Here is a 15,917-nt window from a genome sequence, read left to right on the forward strand (position 1 = left end):
GAGACCAGCCTGGGCGATGTAGCAAGACTCTGTATGTACAAAAAATATAAAAATTAGCCTGGCATGGTGGCATAGGCCTGTAGTCCCAGCTACTTGGTGGGGCAGAGACTGAGGTGGGAGGATAGCTTGAGCCCAAGAGGTCAAGGCTGCAGTGAGCCGTGATTGTGCCACTGCAGTCTAGCCTGAGTGACAGAGCAAGACCTTGTCTCAAAAAAAAAAAAAAAAAAAGAGAGAGAAAAAAAGGAAACCACTGCTCCAAACCATAAACTGCCCCGGAATTTACTTCCCAAAAGATGTGGTAATGCTACTTTCCTGCTGAGACCTTTCTAGATTATCACTGCCTACAAAATAAAAGCCAGTCCCCACAGTTTAACATTTAAAGCCTTCACCATTTGGCATCCATTTATTTTCCATTTTAAATCTTTCATCAATTTTCAGATTTCGTTATGTTGCCAGAAACTCCACCAAACCCTGTAAGTCTTTGGGTCTAAGAGATATAAAATCCAACAAGACTCTGTTGGTCAACTGGAAAGTTTTCTGCCAAGAGATTGAAAGAATAAGGATTGAATAATGTTCATTGTATCTAGCAACCAGAAATTCATGGAGTACAGTTTTAATGGACCTGTGGGAGCAAAAGTAGATCAACACAGATTGTAATATGGATGCAAGGTAGTACCATGATTTGAATGTGTTCCCTGAAGTTCATGTGTTGGAAACTTAATCTCAAAAGCAACAGCATTGAGAGGTGGAGTCTACTAGGAGGTGATTAAGTCATGAAGACTCTGCCCTCACGGATGAATTAATGTTATGGACGGAGTGGGTTAGTTATCATGAGAGTGCCTTTGTTATAAAAGCAAGTTCAGCCCCCTCTTGTTTGCTTGCTCACATCCTCTTTTGCTCTTTCCACCATGTTATCACACAGCATGAAGTCTTGCTATCTTGCCAGATGCTATCACCATGTCCTTGGACTTCCCAACCTCCAGGACTGTAAGCCAAATCAATAACGGTTTGTTATTAATTATCCATTCTGTAGTATTCTGTTATAGCAACATAAAATAGACTAACATAGGTAGGATAGTGGATTTGAGGTATGACGTCTTTAAAATTTTATGAAGTGAAGTTGAGGCAAAGAGGATGTTGAGTCCAAGGTTATTTTTTTAAGGTTGGGAAGTACTTGAACATGAATAAATACTAAGAGGACAGAGCCAGTAGAAAGGCTAACGATAGAGAGGTAGCAATAATCAAAGGAGCCCGGTTTGAAGACACAGAACAGAGTATCACACTGAGAATGACTTGTCTTTGAAGAGGTTTAGGATTACCTCAGGTTTTGACACTAGAGAATGTAAAACTACAGATGAACGTATTTGAATCAGATTTGTTGGAGAGTAAGTTGAGAAAGTACTTAAATGGCTGCCTCTATTTTCTATGAGAAAGACAAAAAAGATAATGGGGTCAGAGACTCAAGGGAAGTGGTAAAGTGCTGAATAGCTACTACTTGAGGAATGAGAAGGGTCCTGACCATCAGAGGAGGGGTTCAGAAGAGGTGGAAATGAGGAACCATGACTCACCATTGGTTAAGGTTGCCTGAATTTGCTTTCTGATTTTGTTGCTGTAAAGAAGAGGTGCTTAGAAGAGTGAAAATGAGCGACCATGACCGTTTAGAAGAGGTGGAAATGAGGGACCATGACTCACCACTGGCTGAGGTTGTCAGAATTTGCATTTGGATTTTATTGCTGTAAAGAACAAGAGGGAATATTTTTGAAATGGGAGTAAACTAAACTGAAAGCACTACTGAAAATAGATTAGAATCTGAAACTGAGATAAATTTGTGGCTCAAAAATAAAATTTACAAAACCAATAGATGAAATTTCTAGTGTGGGATAGATGAGAAATATGAAAAGCTACTGCAAATGGCATGTGGGAAAAATATGAATACTACAGTCTTAGTTTTTTCAAGCAATAATTTTATTTGTTCTGTCAGTATTTGGTGCGATGGCAAGGGTGGACTAAGACTCTTGTGAAAACCAAGCCCTTATAGGTCAGTTGGTATCCAGCTTCACCAGAGGGAAGTCAAGAAATCTTTAACCTAGATAAGAGGTTTATAAGAGGATGGTCAGTACAGTGTACAGAACGTAGAAGAAAACCATAGCATAGCTAACGCAAGAGTTTCCGATCTGTAACTTAGCAAAGAAAAGGCAGTGTGAATAGAGAAGGGCTATTGTAGAGGAAAGAGGCAACTGAACTGAAAAGTGATTAAGGCAGAAGAGGAAGTTGTAATGAGCAAGATGATTGCTAAACCGACATGCAGGAACTTCTAATCTTCTGCCACAACTAAGCACTTCTTTACCTCTCTTAGCCTCTGTTTTCTCATCTGTAAAAAATGAAATGGAACTTTATGATCTTTAGGGGACCTTCCAGCTCTAACATTCTACAAGTATAATGAATTTTAAGAAAGCTATAGTGGAAAATCTCCCAAGCCCCTGTATGAACAGCAGAACTGAGCTGAAAGGGCACAAAGAAAATGTGGTTTCATTTTAAGAGGAAACTGTGAGGTGCTGTTATAGCAAAGCTATTTCTGTGATCACCTGTGACAAAAGAGAAAAGAGAGCTGAGTCAGCCTGGCTCCTGTTATAAGCAGCTACACAATCCTCTGCATACTGTTTAAGAGCATCTATGTTGTAGAAAGAAAAAGAGGTCTATATATTTTGGCATCTTGTTACTCTCTCACATTCCATATTAGGGAAACTATTGGGAGAGAATGTTCTCTTAGGAGTAACAGTGGGATGGTTCTCCCACACAATCAGAAGTTGGGTCACCTCCAGCACAGTTCCTAAAGGCTGGCTCCTGTGTGTGGAAACAGAGACACATAAAGGCAATGTGGTAAGCTAGTTAATAGGATAGAATTTATTCATCAATAAAATTGTTCTTTGTTCTGAGATTATGTCTTTCCTATGGGAATAGTAAATTTTTCTTTCTTTCATGAAGTGATGACAATAGATGGTAGATTTTCATTTTTGTTTATTTGTTTAGTTTTAAGTCCTTGGTGAAATTAAAACCACAATCTTGTATTGGTCTATTAGGGTTCTCCAGAGAAACAAAACAATGTATATATGTGGAGAGAGAAAGATTGGTTTAATTCCCTAAACCAGCTCTGGGGGCTGGCAAGTCTGAAACCTGCAGGGCAGGCTGGATGGGTGGAAACTCCGAGAGTTGATGCTGCAGTCTTGAGTCTGAAGTCAGGTCAGAGGCAGAATTCCTTCCTCTTCAGGGGACCTCAGTCTTTTCAGACCTTCGACTGATAGGACAAGGCCCACCCACATTATAGAGAGTAATCTGCTTTACTCAAAGCCTACTGATTTAAATGTTAATCATATCTAAAAACTACTTTCAAAGCAACACCTAGACTGGTTTTGACAAAACAACTGGGCATCATATTTTCCATTTTATTTCAATTTTATTTTAATACTCCATGAATTTAACAAGTCTGGAAACCATGAATCTGGCACTATTTTATCCAAACAGTTGTCTCTGAGCAGCACAATCCTAAATCCTCTACTTGGATCATCACAATCTCCAAAGAAAGAAGTGCATGTAAGAAGCTCTTCCACTATTCTGAAGTTTGCCATGTGTTCTAAAAGGGCTTAGAGGAACAGCTTATTATTTTTTAGAATAATCCTTTGTATAACAAAAATACAAGTTATTTCATTTGTGGTGTTATTTTTTTCCTGTTAATCTAGTGTTCAATCAGAAATTATTTGAAGACTGAGTGTCATACAAAAAGTAAAAGACTCAATGCCTCTAATAATTCAATATCCAATAATTTTAGATAAATTATTAAAGAGTGTTTGAATGTTGAACATTTGGCTTGTTCCTCTCTTATTCTCCTTGCTCCCTCCCTCTGTACCCCACAAACACCTATCCAGAAAATCATCTGGTATAAGAGAAGGATCCTCCTGAATCCCATCTACCACCAACCCACAGCATATGTTTCCTTGAAAAAGTTTAAATAGTCCCATCTATTGGAAGAGCTCTAGGGTTCCCCAAGACTAACTGGGTAAATAACCAAGTTGCTGGCCATCTTGCTGTGGACAAGCTTGTTCCTTTTTGTCCTGATCAGATAGCTCTGAAACTAGAAAAGACAGCACCTGGGCCTCCTGCTAAGTTTCTCTTCACTGTTCCTGCCTACTGCTTCTCACAAAAGCCCCAGAAAAATGTGGGGACCCAGTGAACTGCTGTTGTCCTATAGAGACAATGGGGCACCTCCCTTGCTTAAAATGCAGAGGGAGTTGAGCTAGTGACATGCAAAACCACATTTCCTTTGCTGCCTCCATCTCTTCTCATCTTCATACCTGTGTGAATAAAGTATGGGGAAATAGACTCACATCTTGCAGGACTACACTGCTTTTCATCAAAGTATGGAAGAAATTTCTATCCCAGATGGACACAGATTGGTCTCATCTCAGATGACAAAGTGAACCAGCATGTGGGATATATAAATATCATAGGAAAGTACTAAAAATGTAGAGCTAGAGGGACCTTCAGGAGTCTTGTAGCTTTTATTTGATTTGATTTGGTTTGGTTTGGTTTTAGCAGAGGTCTTTGTTTTTTAAAAAAAAATCCTTCAAGAATTAAAAAATGTGAAATATATAGGAAATAGAGCTGCTGCTGCTCTGCTCGAAAGACAATGGAGATTATTCGACCACAGTCCCCTTTGTATCCCTCTCAGTGACAATCCCCTAGTTTCCCAAACCTTCTATCATGAGCCTCTGAGGCAGCTATGAGAGACTAGCAGGCCCCTGGTTACCTGCAAAGCACCTTTTAGAAACTGCTTGTTTACTCTGATACCTTTAGGTGGCCTAAGTCAGTTTAGAAACTTCCAAACATTCTATACCTTGTTAGCCACAGAGGCAAAGACAAGCACCAAATCTCCTGATTCCATTTCCAAAGCTCCCATGACCTGACACCACTCCCAACTGGGCTTCTAATTTTTATTTTTATTACATAAGATCTTCTTTCTAATGGAGTTGTAAGCTATTTCTCCACACTCTGCCGGACCACAGAAACAGCCAGGAGAGGACTATACGGTTGGAAAAGAATAGGCAGCACAAGTTTTCTAGGGAATCCAGAAGTAGCTTAGATAATCTTCATCCTGAAAGTCAACCAAGACTATGGGAAGAGTAATACCAGTAGAACTTGCATGACAAATGCTGCTTTACATCAAAAAGCCAGTTTCAGCAATATTTGTTTATAGGAAATTTCAAAGCTTACATCTATTGCGATTATCTGGTGGAGGGTGTGAGAATAGCTTACCCTGCTGCTCCTGACTAGATCTCCAAAGTAAAGCAGCTCAAGTTATATATTATAGTCATATGTTCAAGGGCCTGTGGGTACTGTGTGGCTAGGATTTTCTGGTCAACAGAAGAAAATCACAGCAATATGTACAAAAGCCCCCAGATGTCCCTTATCAGATTAGCATCTCTTGTGCAGAAATATAATTTTTGGCACTGTATCCTAGAACCAAAGAGAAAGCTAAGGTAAATGGAATAGCAGATAAGCTCATAAGAAGCCAAATTCCAATCTCAGACCTGAACGAATTTGAAATGGAAGCTCAGTTAGATACAAAGAATTTTAGAACAAGATCTGAAACTTAGTTAAGTAGCCCTCTTAGTCATTACCACTAACTTGGTGCTTATTAGAAGTAAAAGGAGGACCTATCCAATTACCGGTGCTTGGTTTCCTGTTGTGCTAATGAACAGGAAAACAGACTACCGCTAAGAAAGAATCCATGCGTGTGAGCAGCCTGCGGCTTAGCCACATGTCTGGGTATGCTGAATTGTTCTGATCAGTCAACTTAGGTAAAATCTCATTACTGGTAGATGCCAGAAATAGCACCAGCAAAATCCCCTAAGAAAACCCCAAAATGGAGTTTATGCTATTCCTTCCCCTTTCCTTCTGGAACAATTCCATCCTAGAGCTATCAGGTGCAACAAGCAAGGTTAGGGTTAATCCTCATTCACAGGGGCATGGTGAGGTGTGTTTGAGCTGGAGCAAACCAGGAGGGCCTAGCATGGGGTGGGTGGGGAGGTCTGATGCAGGCTGTCAGATCTGGAGTGGGAGGAGGAGGGCACCCATGGGGGTAGCAGGGAGCGGGAGATTGGGGGTGGGGTGCCAGAGCCTCAGTGGGCGGAGGAAGCATCAGCAGGGGGAAAGGTTATAAACAAAAATGAGGCAGATGTCTCAATTAGTAGAGGTTTATTAAGCCAAAGTTTGAGGATGACCCAGGAAAAACACAAGTCACAGGAGCATCTGTAACCTGGGCTTTCCGAAGAGGGTTTGAGGAACTCATTACTTAAGCGGAAAAAGCAAGCAGGGGGGGAAAGGGAAGATGGGTAGGCAGTGAAACAAATAGTTACATCCTTGTGAGGCTGTAACTAGCACTAAAGGAATCTATGTTTTACATAAAAGAACGTGAACATTTGAAAAGAGAAAGGAAAAAGTCAATTATGCATCCATCTCAGAGTAGGCGCAGGAGTGGTTCACGTCTTGTACTTGTTCTGTACCTTGGAAGATAAGCTCGTAATTGACATGGTCAGGGTGAGATTTAACAGAACTCGGTTTTAGGAGTTAAACTTAGGTGGTAGAACCAAGGTTACAATTGGCATGTGTTGGTTTTATAGGGGAATATGTATCCTGAAAGATTTTGGAGCTAACAAGGAATTTCCTTGAGAGCAATCTGTGAAGGGGGCCATCTGGGGAGGTATATGGCCTTTTGCCGTGTTGGGAACCTGGCTTACGTACAATGCTATAACATAGGATTGTGAAATGACAGCTATCTGTTTGAGGAAAAAGGAAGGCAATATTTGCATGACTCAGTTCCCAGGCTTAACTTTCCTTGTGGCATAGTGAGTTTGAGGTCCCAAGATTCTGATTTCTTTTTCAGGGACAAAGTGGCAACACGGGGTTGGTTATATAGGAAGGAATTTAATTAAATTAAATATAATAAGAATTTGGGCAGTTAGTTTCTCATTCCTCAAGGAGTTACAAATATGAAAGAGAAGAGAACCAGAATGAACCCTGTGAGTCTGGTTGCAATTGAAGATAATGGGGTAAATGCATGATTTTCAATAGATAGATAAGATGCAAACCTAGATACACACAGATGTAAATGTGCCTTTGTGCTTGGCCATTGAGAAGGGGGTCTGGGAGAGTGACCCCAACAAAAGCGATGAGTAACAACTAGAGCCCAAATACTGCTTTCTAAAAACCGTTCTCCACTAAATCTGGGCCCCTTTTGGAGAAACGATTGACTTTGGGATACAAGATAAGTCGAATATGTTTTTGTTCCAGAAAGCACAGAAAGTACTAAAAAGTCCAGAAGTACTACAAAAAGATGGGGACATGTCAAAATAACAGAGAACTATATTGAAGGAGTCCCCACTAGCCAAATCAGAGGCAATGTAAGCACCCAAATACTTAGTGAATCCATTGAATAAAATAGGAAAATCTGTGTGATGAAATGAATACATAAATTGAGTTTTTCATAAGAGATGAACTATTTACATAATCTCAAAATACATCCTTCCAAATAATTATTAATTACAAAAGGGAAAGAATTACTTTTTGGTGGAGAAGCCTGACAGACCCAACTCTAATCAAGTGATCAACGTTGATGTTAGGCAGTGAGGATGAGGACGGGGTAAGAAAAGATGTGAGACTGCTAAATATTTTCCTTAAGAAAATACAATTTGGGCTGGGCATGGTGGCTCATGCCTGTAATCCCAGCACTTTGGGAGGCCAAGGCAGGCAGATCACCTGAGGTCAGAAGTTCAAGACCAGCCTGGCCAACATGGTGAAACCCCATCTCTGCTAAAAATACAAAATTAGCTGGGTGTGGTAGTGGGCACCTGTAATCCCAGCTACTTGGGAGGCTGAGGCAGGAGAATCGCTTGAACCCGGGAGAGGGAGGTTGTAGTGAGCCGAGATTGAGCCATTGCACTCCAGCCTGGGCGACAAGAGCGAAACTCCATCTCAAAAAAAAAAAAAAAAAAAAAAAGATACAATTTGACCTTTAAAGACAATATGAATGTATAACTGTGGTAAAATATATATATATAAAATATTTAAAAAATTTTTTTAAATCTTTGTTATTCTTAGGTCTTACTCATTGAAAGAAAACAAATAACAAATATTATCAATTAGGACTATCCAATCATAACACAGTGCTTGAAACAAAATATAAATGGAAAAGCTTTTACTAAGAAAAAAAATCATACAATGGCTCCCAAATTGAGAAATCCTTGATCCTTCATCAAATGATTGATCCTTAGAGTTTCAAATGTTAGCAAGTTGAAAGAAGCTACTTTAAATTGCTAAAATAAATACTATCATTAGTATTCACAAATTCTTGATCCTTGATCATCAAAGTTTCAAATGTTAGCAGTTTGAAATCATTAGTTATTATAAGTGATAAAATACTCTCTAGCATTTGTGGAGTTTTACTCAAAGGCAAGCTTTGTTCTTTATGTTTTGTAGACATCATGACATTTAGTTTTCACAATTTCTTTATGAGGTAGGTACAATTATCTCCATTCTACAGATGAGGAAACAGGTGCAGAGAATTTAAGAATCTAGCCCGTCATACTATTAGAGGGGTGAACCCAGGTAGTTTAACTCTTATGCCTGTGTATGTAATCGTTACACTGACTATTTTAATCCTTAATTCTAACCCTTAGTTCTATTCCTTCTCACATGGAATCAATCATCTATGATCTATTAATGTTGTCCCCCAAATCATCTCTGGGACCTCAGTCCCTGTGTACTTTGGCTGGAGTAATAGATTATTTTTAAAAGTAGAGGTTTATTTTAGAGATAATCTTGCTTATCTAATTTCCGCATATTGCAGACTTGCTGCAGTTTTACATCCAGTTCACTGATCAACTATCAAACTGAAGGATAGCTTGTCACTGCATCTGCAGTGACTCACTTGCCTTGGGGAAAAATACATGTCACACATTTACATTTTGTCTTTTAAGTGAGGAAACTTCATGGTCTACAGAACACAGTAAGATTCTTGAAAACTAAAACAATAAATCCAGTGCTGATTGTGATCAGTGATGAATACCTTGCATCACTTATGAAAATGTACAGCTTCTGGAGGTGTTTTCCTGGTCTTGGGGCTGGTGATTGTGATCATTATAACTACTGATGAGTTACCAAATTCCAAAGTCCCCCACAGATGGCTTGTGTAAACAGAGCCTGTAATAAGCTATCCTGTAGAGACATTTCTTTGAGAAGGTTTTTAACTGCTAACTATAGCACCAGTGATCTTAAAACTTTCACTAATAGAGGCTTCAACATTTGAATGAGAGGTCACTCTGGGACAGTGTGGTGAGAGTGGTCGCTAAGGAGAGATTAATTGGGAGCCACCTACAATGGTCTAAATGGCCCCTCCTCAATGAAGGGAGGCAGAGACATTTCTGTGAAGTGAGACTGCCCATATGTAGACATATATACATACATACATACGTTTGCCAAAATGATGTATTTGAGCCAGCATATTAGGTTCTTTTTTTGCTTTTCTGGGTGGCAGTAGTACAAAAGAAGGAGCAACTAGACTAAAAGTCCAAAGGACATGGGAATAAATAATAATAATACATAATAATAAAATGCTATACAAAAACCACCAAGTGCCATGAGTTGTTCTAATACTTTACAATCATTAAATGAGTTCATCCTCTTAACAAACCTCAAAAGTGGAAACTGTTACTTTACAGATGGGAAACAAAGGCACACATTTGCATTGATGAAATTATTCTATTATAAGGGGTGGAGCTGGGATTTGAGACAGCCCTTCTGGCTAACAGAGTCTAGCTCCAACTTCCAGTAAGTCTAGTATCTATTGACAAAATGTACTGTTCTTATCGCCTCTTATGACTTATCCCATTTGTTTGGGTTTTTAAGCATCAGCAAATTTGCCTTGCAAGCTGCTCTTGTGCTAAAGAGTTATCTATATGAAAGGAGAAATTATACATTCAAATAGTCATGTGATATTAATTAAACAAACCAGATCATAGATCGAATTTGCTGTTCATAGATGATCTTTTAGTTTAAAAAGTAGGAGACTATAAAAGTGCTGTTTCTTCAGCTATCATTCAAAGGCCTATTCATAAATCTATCCCTGGGTCATAAAAACTCCTATTTTATAACAGGCACATAAACAGATGCCTCCCATAATTCAATGGTTCTGCACCCCATTCTATTCATTACCAACAGTGTAAAATGCTTCTCTTAAAAAACAGACAACAGGAGTGGCTGGCAAGATGGCCAAACAGGAACAGCTCTGGTCTGCAGCTCCCAGAGAGATCAGTTGCAGAAGGCAGGTGATTTCTGCATTTCCAACTGAGGTACCCGGCTCATCTCATTAAGACTGGTTAGACAGTGGGTGCAGCCCACGGAAGGCGAGCTGAAGCAAGGTGGGGCGTCACCTTAGCTGGGAAGTGCAACGGGTCGGGGAACTCCCTCCCCTAGCCACAGGAAGTCATGAAGGACTGTACCATGAGTAACAGTGCACTCTGGCCCGATACTACGCTTTTCCCATGATCTTCACAACCCAAAGACCAGGAGATTCCCTCTGGTACCTGTACCACCAGGACCCAGGGTTTCAAGCACAAAACTGGGCGGCCGTTTGGGCAGACACCAAGCTAGCTGCAGGAGTAGTTTTTCATACCCCAGTGGCACCTGGAATGCCAGCGAGACAGAACCATTCACTCCCCTGGAAAGGGGGCTGAAGCCAGGGAGCCAAGTGGTCTAGTTCAGCAGATCCTACTCCCACAGAGCCCAGCAAGCTAAGATCCACTGGCTTGAAATTCTCACTGCTAGCACAGCAGTCTGAAGTCGACCTGGGACACTCGAGTTTGGTGGAGGGAGGGGTGTCCGCCATTACTGTGGGTTCAGTAGGTGGTTTTCCCCTCATAGTGTAAGCAAAGCCTCTCAGAAGTTCAAACTGGGTTGAGCCCACCACAGCTCGGCAAAGCTGCTACAGCCAGCCTGCTTCTCTAGATTCCTCCTCTCTGGTCAGGGCATCTTGAAAGAAAGGCAGCAGCCCCAGTCAGGAGCTTATAAATAAAACTCCCATCTCCCTGGGACAGAGCACCTGGGGGAAGGGGCGGCTGTGGGCACAGCTTCAGCAGACTTAAACATTCCTGCCTGCTGGCTCTCAAGAGAGCAGCGGACCTCCTAGCACAGTGCTCAAGCTCTGCTAAAGAACAGATGCCCTCCTCAAATGGGTCCCTGACCCCTGTGCCTTCTGACTGGGAGACACCTCCCCGCAGAAGTCGACAGAGACCTCATACAGGAGAGCTCCAGCTGGCATCTGGCGGGTGCCCCTCTGGGACAAAGCTTCCAGAGGAAGGAGCAGACAGCAATCTTTGCTCTTCTGCAGCCTCTGCTGGTGATACCCAGGCAAACAGGGTCTGGAGTGGACCCCCAGCAAACTCCAGCAGACCTGCAGCAGAGGGACTGACAGTTAGAAGGAAAACTAACAAACAGAAAGGAATAGCATCAACAAAAAGGACATCCACACGGAAACCCCATCTGAAGGTCACCAACATTAAAGACCGAAGGTAGATAACTCCATGAAGATGAGGAAAAAACAGTTCAAAAAGGCTGAAAATTCCAAAAACCAGAAGCCTCTCCTCCTCCAAAGGATCACAACTCCTCTCTAGCAAAGGAACAAAACTGGATGGAGAATGAGTTTGACGAATTGACAGAAGTAGGCTTCAGAGGTGGGTAACAACAAACTCCTCCAAGCTAAAGGAGCATGTTCTAACCCAATGCAAGGAAGCTGAGAACCTTGAAAAAAGGTTAGAGGAATTGCTAACTAGAATAACCAGTTAAGAGAAGAACATAAATGACCTGATGGAACTGAAAAACACAGCACAAGAACTTTGTGAGCATACACAAATATCAATAGCTGAATCCATCAAGCAGAAGAAAAGACATGAGACTGAAGATCAACTCAATGAAATAAAGTGTGAAGACAAGATTAGAGAAAAAGGAATGAAAAGGAACGAACAAAGACTCCAAGAAATATGGGACTATGTGAAAAGACCAAACCTCCATTTGATTGGTGTACCTGAAAGTGACGGGGAAAATGGAACCAAGTTGGAAAACACTCTTCAGGATATTATCCAGGAGAACTTCCCCAATCTAGCAAGGCAGGCCAACATTCAAATTCAGGATATACAGAGCACACCACAAAGATACTCCTCGAGAAGAGCAACCCCAAGACTCATAATTATCAGATTCACCAAGGTTGAGATGAAGGAAAAAATGTTAAGGGTAGCCAGAGAGAAAGGTCAGGTTGCCCACAAAGGGAAGCACATCAGACTAACAGCTGATCTCTCTGCAGAAACCCTACAAGCCAGAAGAGAGTGGGGGCCAATATTCAACATTCTTAAAGAAAAGAATTTTCAACCCAGAATTTCATATCCAGCCAAACTAAGCTTCATAAGCGAAGGAGAAATAAAATCCTTTACAGACATGCAAATGCTGAAATATTTTGTCACCACCTGGCCTGCCTTACAGGAGCTCCTAAAGGAAGCACTAAATGTGGAAAGGAAAAACCGGTACCAGCCACTGCAATAACATACCAAATTGTAAAGACCATTGACACTATGAAGAAACCGCATCAACTAACGGGCAAAATAACCAGCTAGCATCATAATGACAAGATCAAATTTATACATAACAATATTGACCTTAAATGTAAACGGGCTAAATGCCCCAATTAAAAGACACAGACTGGCAAATTGGATAAAAAGTCAAGACCCATCGGTGTGGTGTATTCAGGAGACCCATCTCATGTGCAAAGATGCACATAGGCTCAAAATAAAGGGATGGAGGAATATTTACCAAGCAAATGAAAAGAAAAAAAAACAGCAGAGGTTGCAATCCTAGTCTCTGATAAAACAGACTTTAAACCAACAAAGATTTTAAAAAATGACAAAGAAGGGCATTACATAATGGTAAAGGCATCAATGCAACAACAAGAAGTAACTATCCTAAATATATAGGCACCCAATACAGGAGCATTCAGGTTCATAAAGCAGCTTCTTAAAGAAATACAAAGAGACTTAGACTCCCACATAATAATGGTGGGAGACTTTAACACCCCACTGTCAATATTAGATCAACGAGACAGAAAATTAACAAGGATATTTAGGACTTGAACTCAGCCCTGGACCAAGCAGACCTAATAGACATCTACAGAACTCTCCACCCCAAATCAACAGAATATACATTCTTCTCAGCACCACATCGCACTTATTCTAAAATTGACCACATAATTGGAAGTAAAACCATCCTCAGGAAATGCAGAAGAACGGAAATCATAACAAATAGTCTCTCAGACCACAGTGCAATCAAATTAGAACTCAGGATTAAGAAACTCACTCAAAACCACACAACTGCATGGAAACTGAACCACCAGCTCCTGAATGACTACTGGGTAAATAACAAAATTAAGGCAGAAATAAATAAGTTCTTTGAAACCAACGAGAACAAAGACATGATGTACCAGAATCTCTGGGACACAGCTAAAGCACTGTTTAGAGGGGAATTTATAGCACCAAATGCCCACAGGAGAAAGCAGGAAAGAACTAAAATCAACACACTAACATTGCAATTAAAAGAACTAGAGAAGCAAGAGCAAACACATTCAAAAGCTAGCAGAAGACAAGAAATAACTAAGATCAGAGCAGAACTGAAGGAGACAGATACATGAAAAGCCCTTCAAAAAATCAATGAATCCAGGAGCTGTTTTTTTTAAAAGATTAACAAAATAGACTGCTAGCCAGACTAATAAAGAAGAAAAGAGAAAAGAATCAAATAGACACAATAAAAACTGATAAAGGGGATATCACCACTGATCCCACAGAAATACAAACTACCATCAGAGAATACTATAAACACCTCTATGCAAATAAACTAGAAAATTTAGAAGAAATGGATAAATTCCTGGACACATACACCCTCCCAAGACTAAACCAGGAAGAAGTCAAATCCCTGAATAGACCAATAACAAGTTCTGAAATTGAGGCAGCAATTAATAGCCTACCAACCAAAACAAGCCCAGGACCAACCACACAGATTCACGGCCGAATTCTACCAGAGGTAAAAAGAGGAGCTAGTACCATTCCTTCTGAAACTACTCCAAACAATAGAAAAAGAGGGACTCCTTCCTAACTAATTTTATGAGGTAAGTGTCATCCTGATACCAAAACCTGAGAGAGCCACAACAAAAAAAGAAAATTTCACACCAATATCCCTGATGAACATCGACATGAAAATCCTCAATAAAATACTGGCAAACTGAATCCAGCAACAGATCAAAAAGCTTATCCACCATGATCGAATCGGCTTCATCCCTGGGATGCAAGGCTGGTTCAACATATGCAAATGAATCAATGTAATCCATCACATAAACAGAACCAATGGCAAAAACCACATGATTATCTTAATAGATGCAGAAAAGGCCTTTGATAAAATTCAACACCCATTCATGCTAAAAACTTAGGTATTGATGAAAAGAATCTCAAAATAATAAGAACTATTTATGACAAACCCACAGACAATATCATACTGAATGGGCAAAAGCTGGAAGCATTCCCTCTGAAAACTGGCACAAGGTAAGGATGCCCTCTCTCACCACTCCTATTCAACATAGTATTGGAAGTTCTGGCCAGGGCAATCAGGCAAGAGAAAGAAATAAAGGGTATTCAAATAGAAGAAAGAAAGTCAAATTACTCTGTTTGCAGATGACATGATTGTCTATTTAGAAAACCCCATCGTCTCAGCCCAAAATCTCCTGAAGCTGATAAGCAACTTCAGAAAAGTCTCAGGATACAAAATCAACATGCAAAAATCAAAAATCACAAGCATTCCTATACACCAAAAATAGAAAAACAGACAGCCAAATCATGAGTGAACTCCTATTCACAATTGCTACAAAGTGAATAAAATACCTGAGAATACAACTTGTAAGATATGTGAAGGACCTCTTCAAGGAGAACTATGAACCACTGCTCAAGGAAATAAGAGAGGACACAAACAAATGGAAAAACATCGCATGCTCATGGATAGGAAGAATCAATATTGTGAAAATGGCCATATTGCCCAAAGTAATTTATAGATTTAATGCCATCCCCATCAAGCTAACACTGACTTTCTTCAAAGAATTAGAAAAAGCTACTTTAAATTTCATACAGAACCAAAAAAGAGCCCACATAGCCTAGACAATCCTAGGCAAAAAGAACAAAGCTGGAGGCATCACACTACCTGACTTCAAACTATACTACAAGGCTACAGTAACCAAAACAGCATGGTACTGTTACCAAAACAGATATATAGACCAATGGAACAGAACAGAGGCCTCAAAAGTAATGCCACACATCTACAACCATCTGATCTTTGACAAAGCTGATAAAAACAAGCAATGGGGAAAGGATCCCCTATTTAATAAATGGTGTTGGGAAAACTGGCTAGCCATATGCAGAAAGCTGAAACTGGACCCCTTCCTTACACCTTATATGAAAATTAACTCAAGATGGATTAAAGACTTAAACATAAGACCTAAAACCATAAAAACCCTAGAAGAAAACCTAGGCAATACCATTCAGGACATAGGAGTGGGCAAAGACTTCATAACTAAAACACCAAAAGCAATGGCAACAAAAGCCAAAATTGACAAATGGGATCTAATTAAACTAAAGAGCTTCTGCATAGCAAAAGAAACTATCATCAGAGTGAACAGGCAACCTACACAATGGGAGAAAAATTTTGCAATCTATCCATCTGACAAAGGGCTAATATCCAGAATCTACAAAGAATTTAAACAAATTTTAAGAAAAAAACAATCC

The sequence above is a fragment of the Symphalangus syndactylus genome, chromosome 5, assembly GCF_028878055.3.
Source record: "Symphalangus syndactylus isolate Jambi chromosome 5, NHGRI_mSymSyn1-v2.1_pri, whole genome shotgun sequence".
In the NCBI taxonomy this organism is placed as follows: Eukaryota; Metazoa; Chordata; class Mammalia; order Primates; family Hylobatidae; genus Symphalangus; species Symphalangus syndactylus.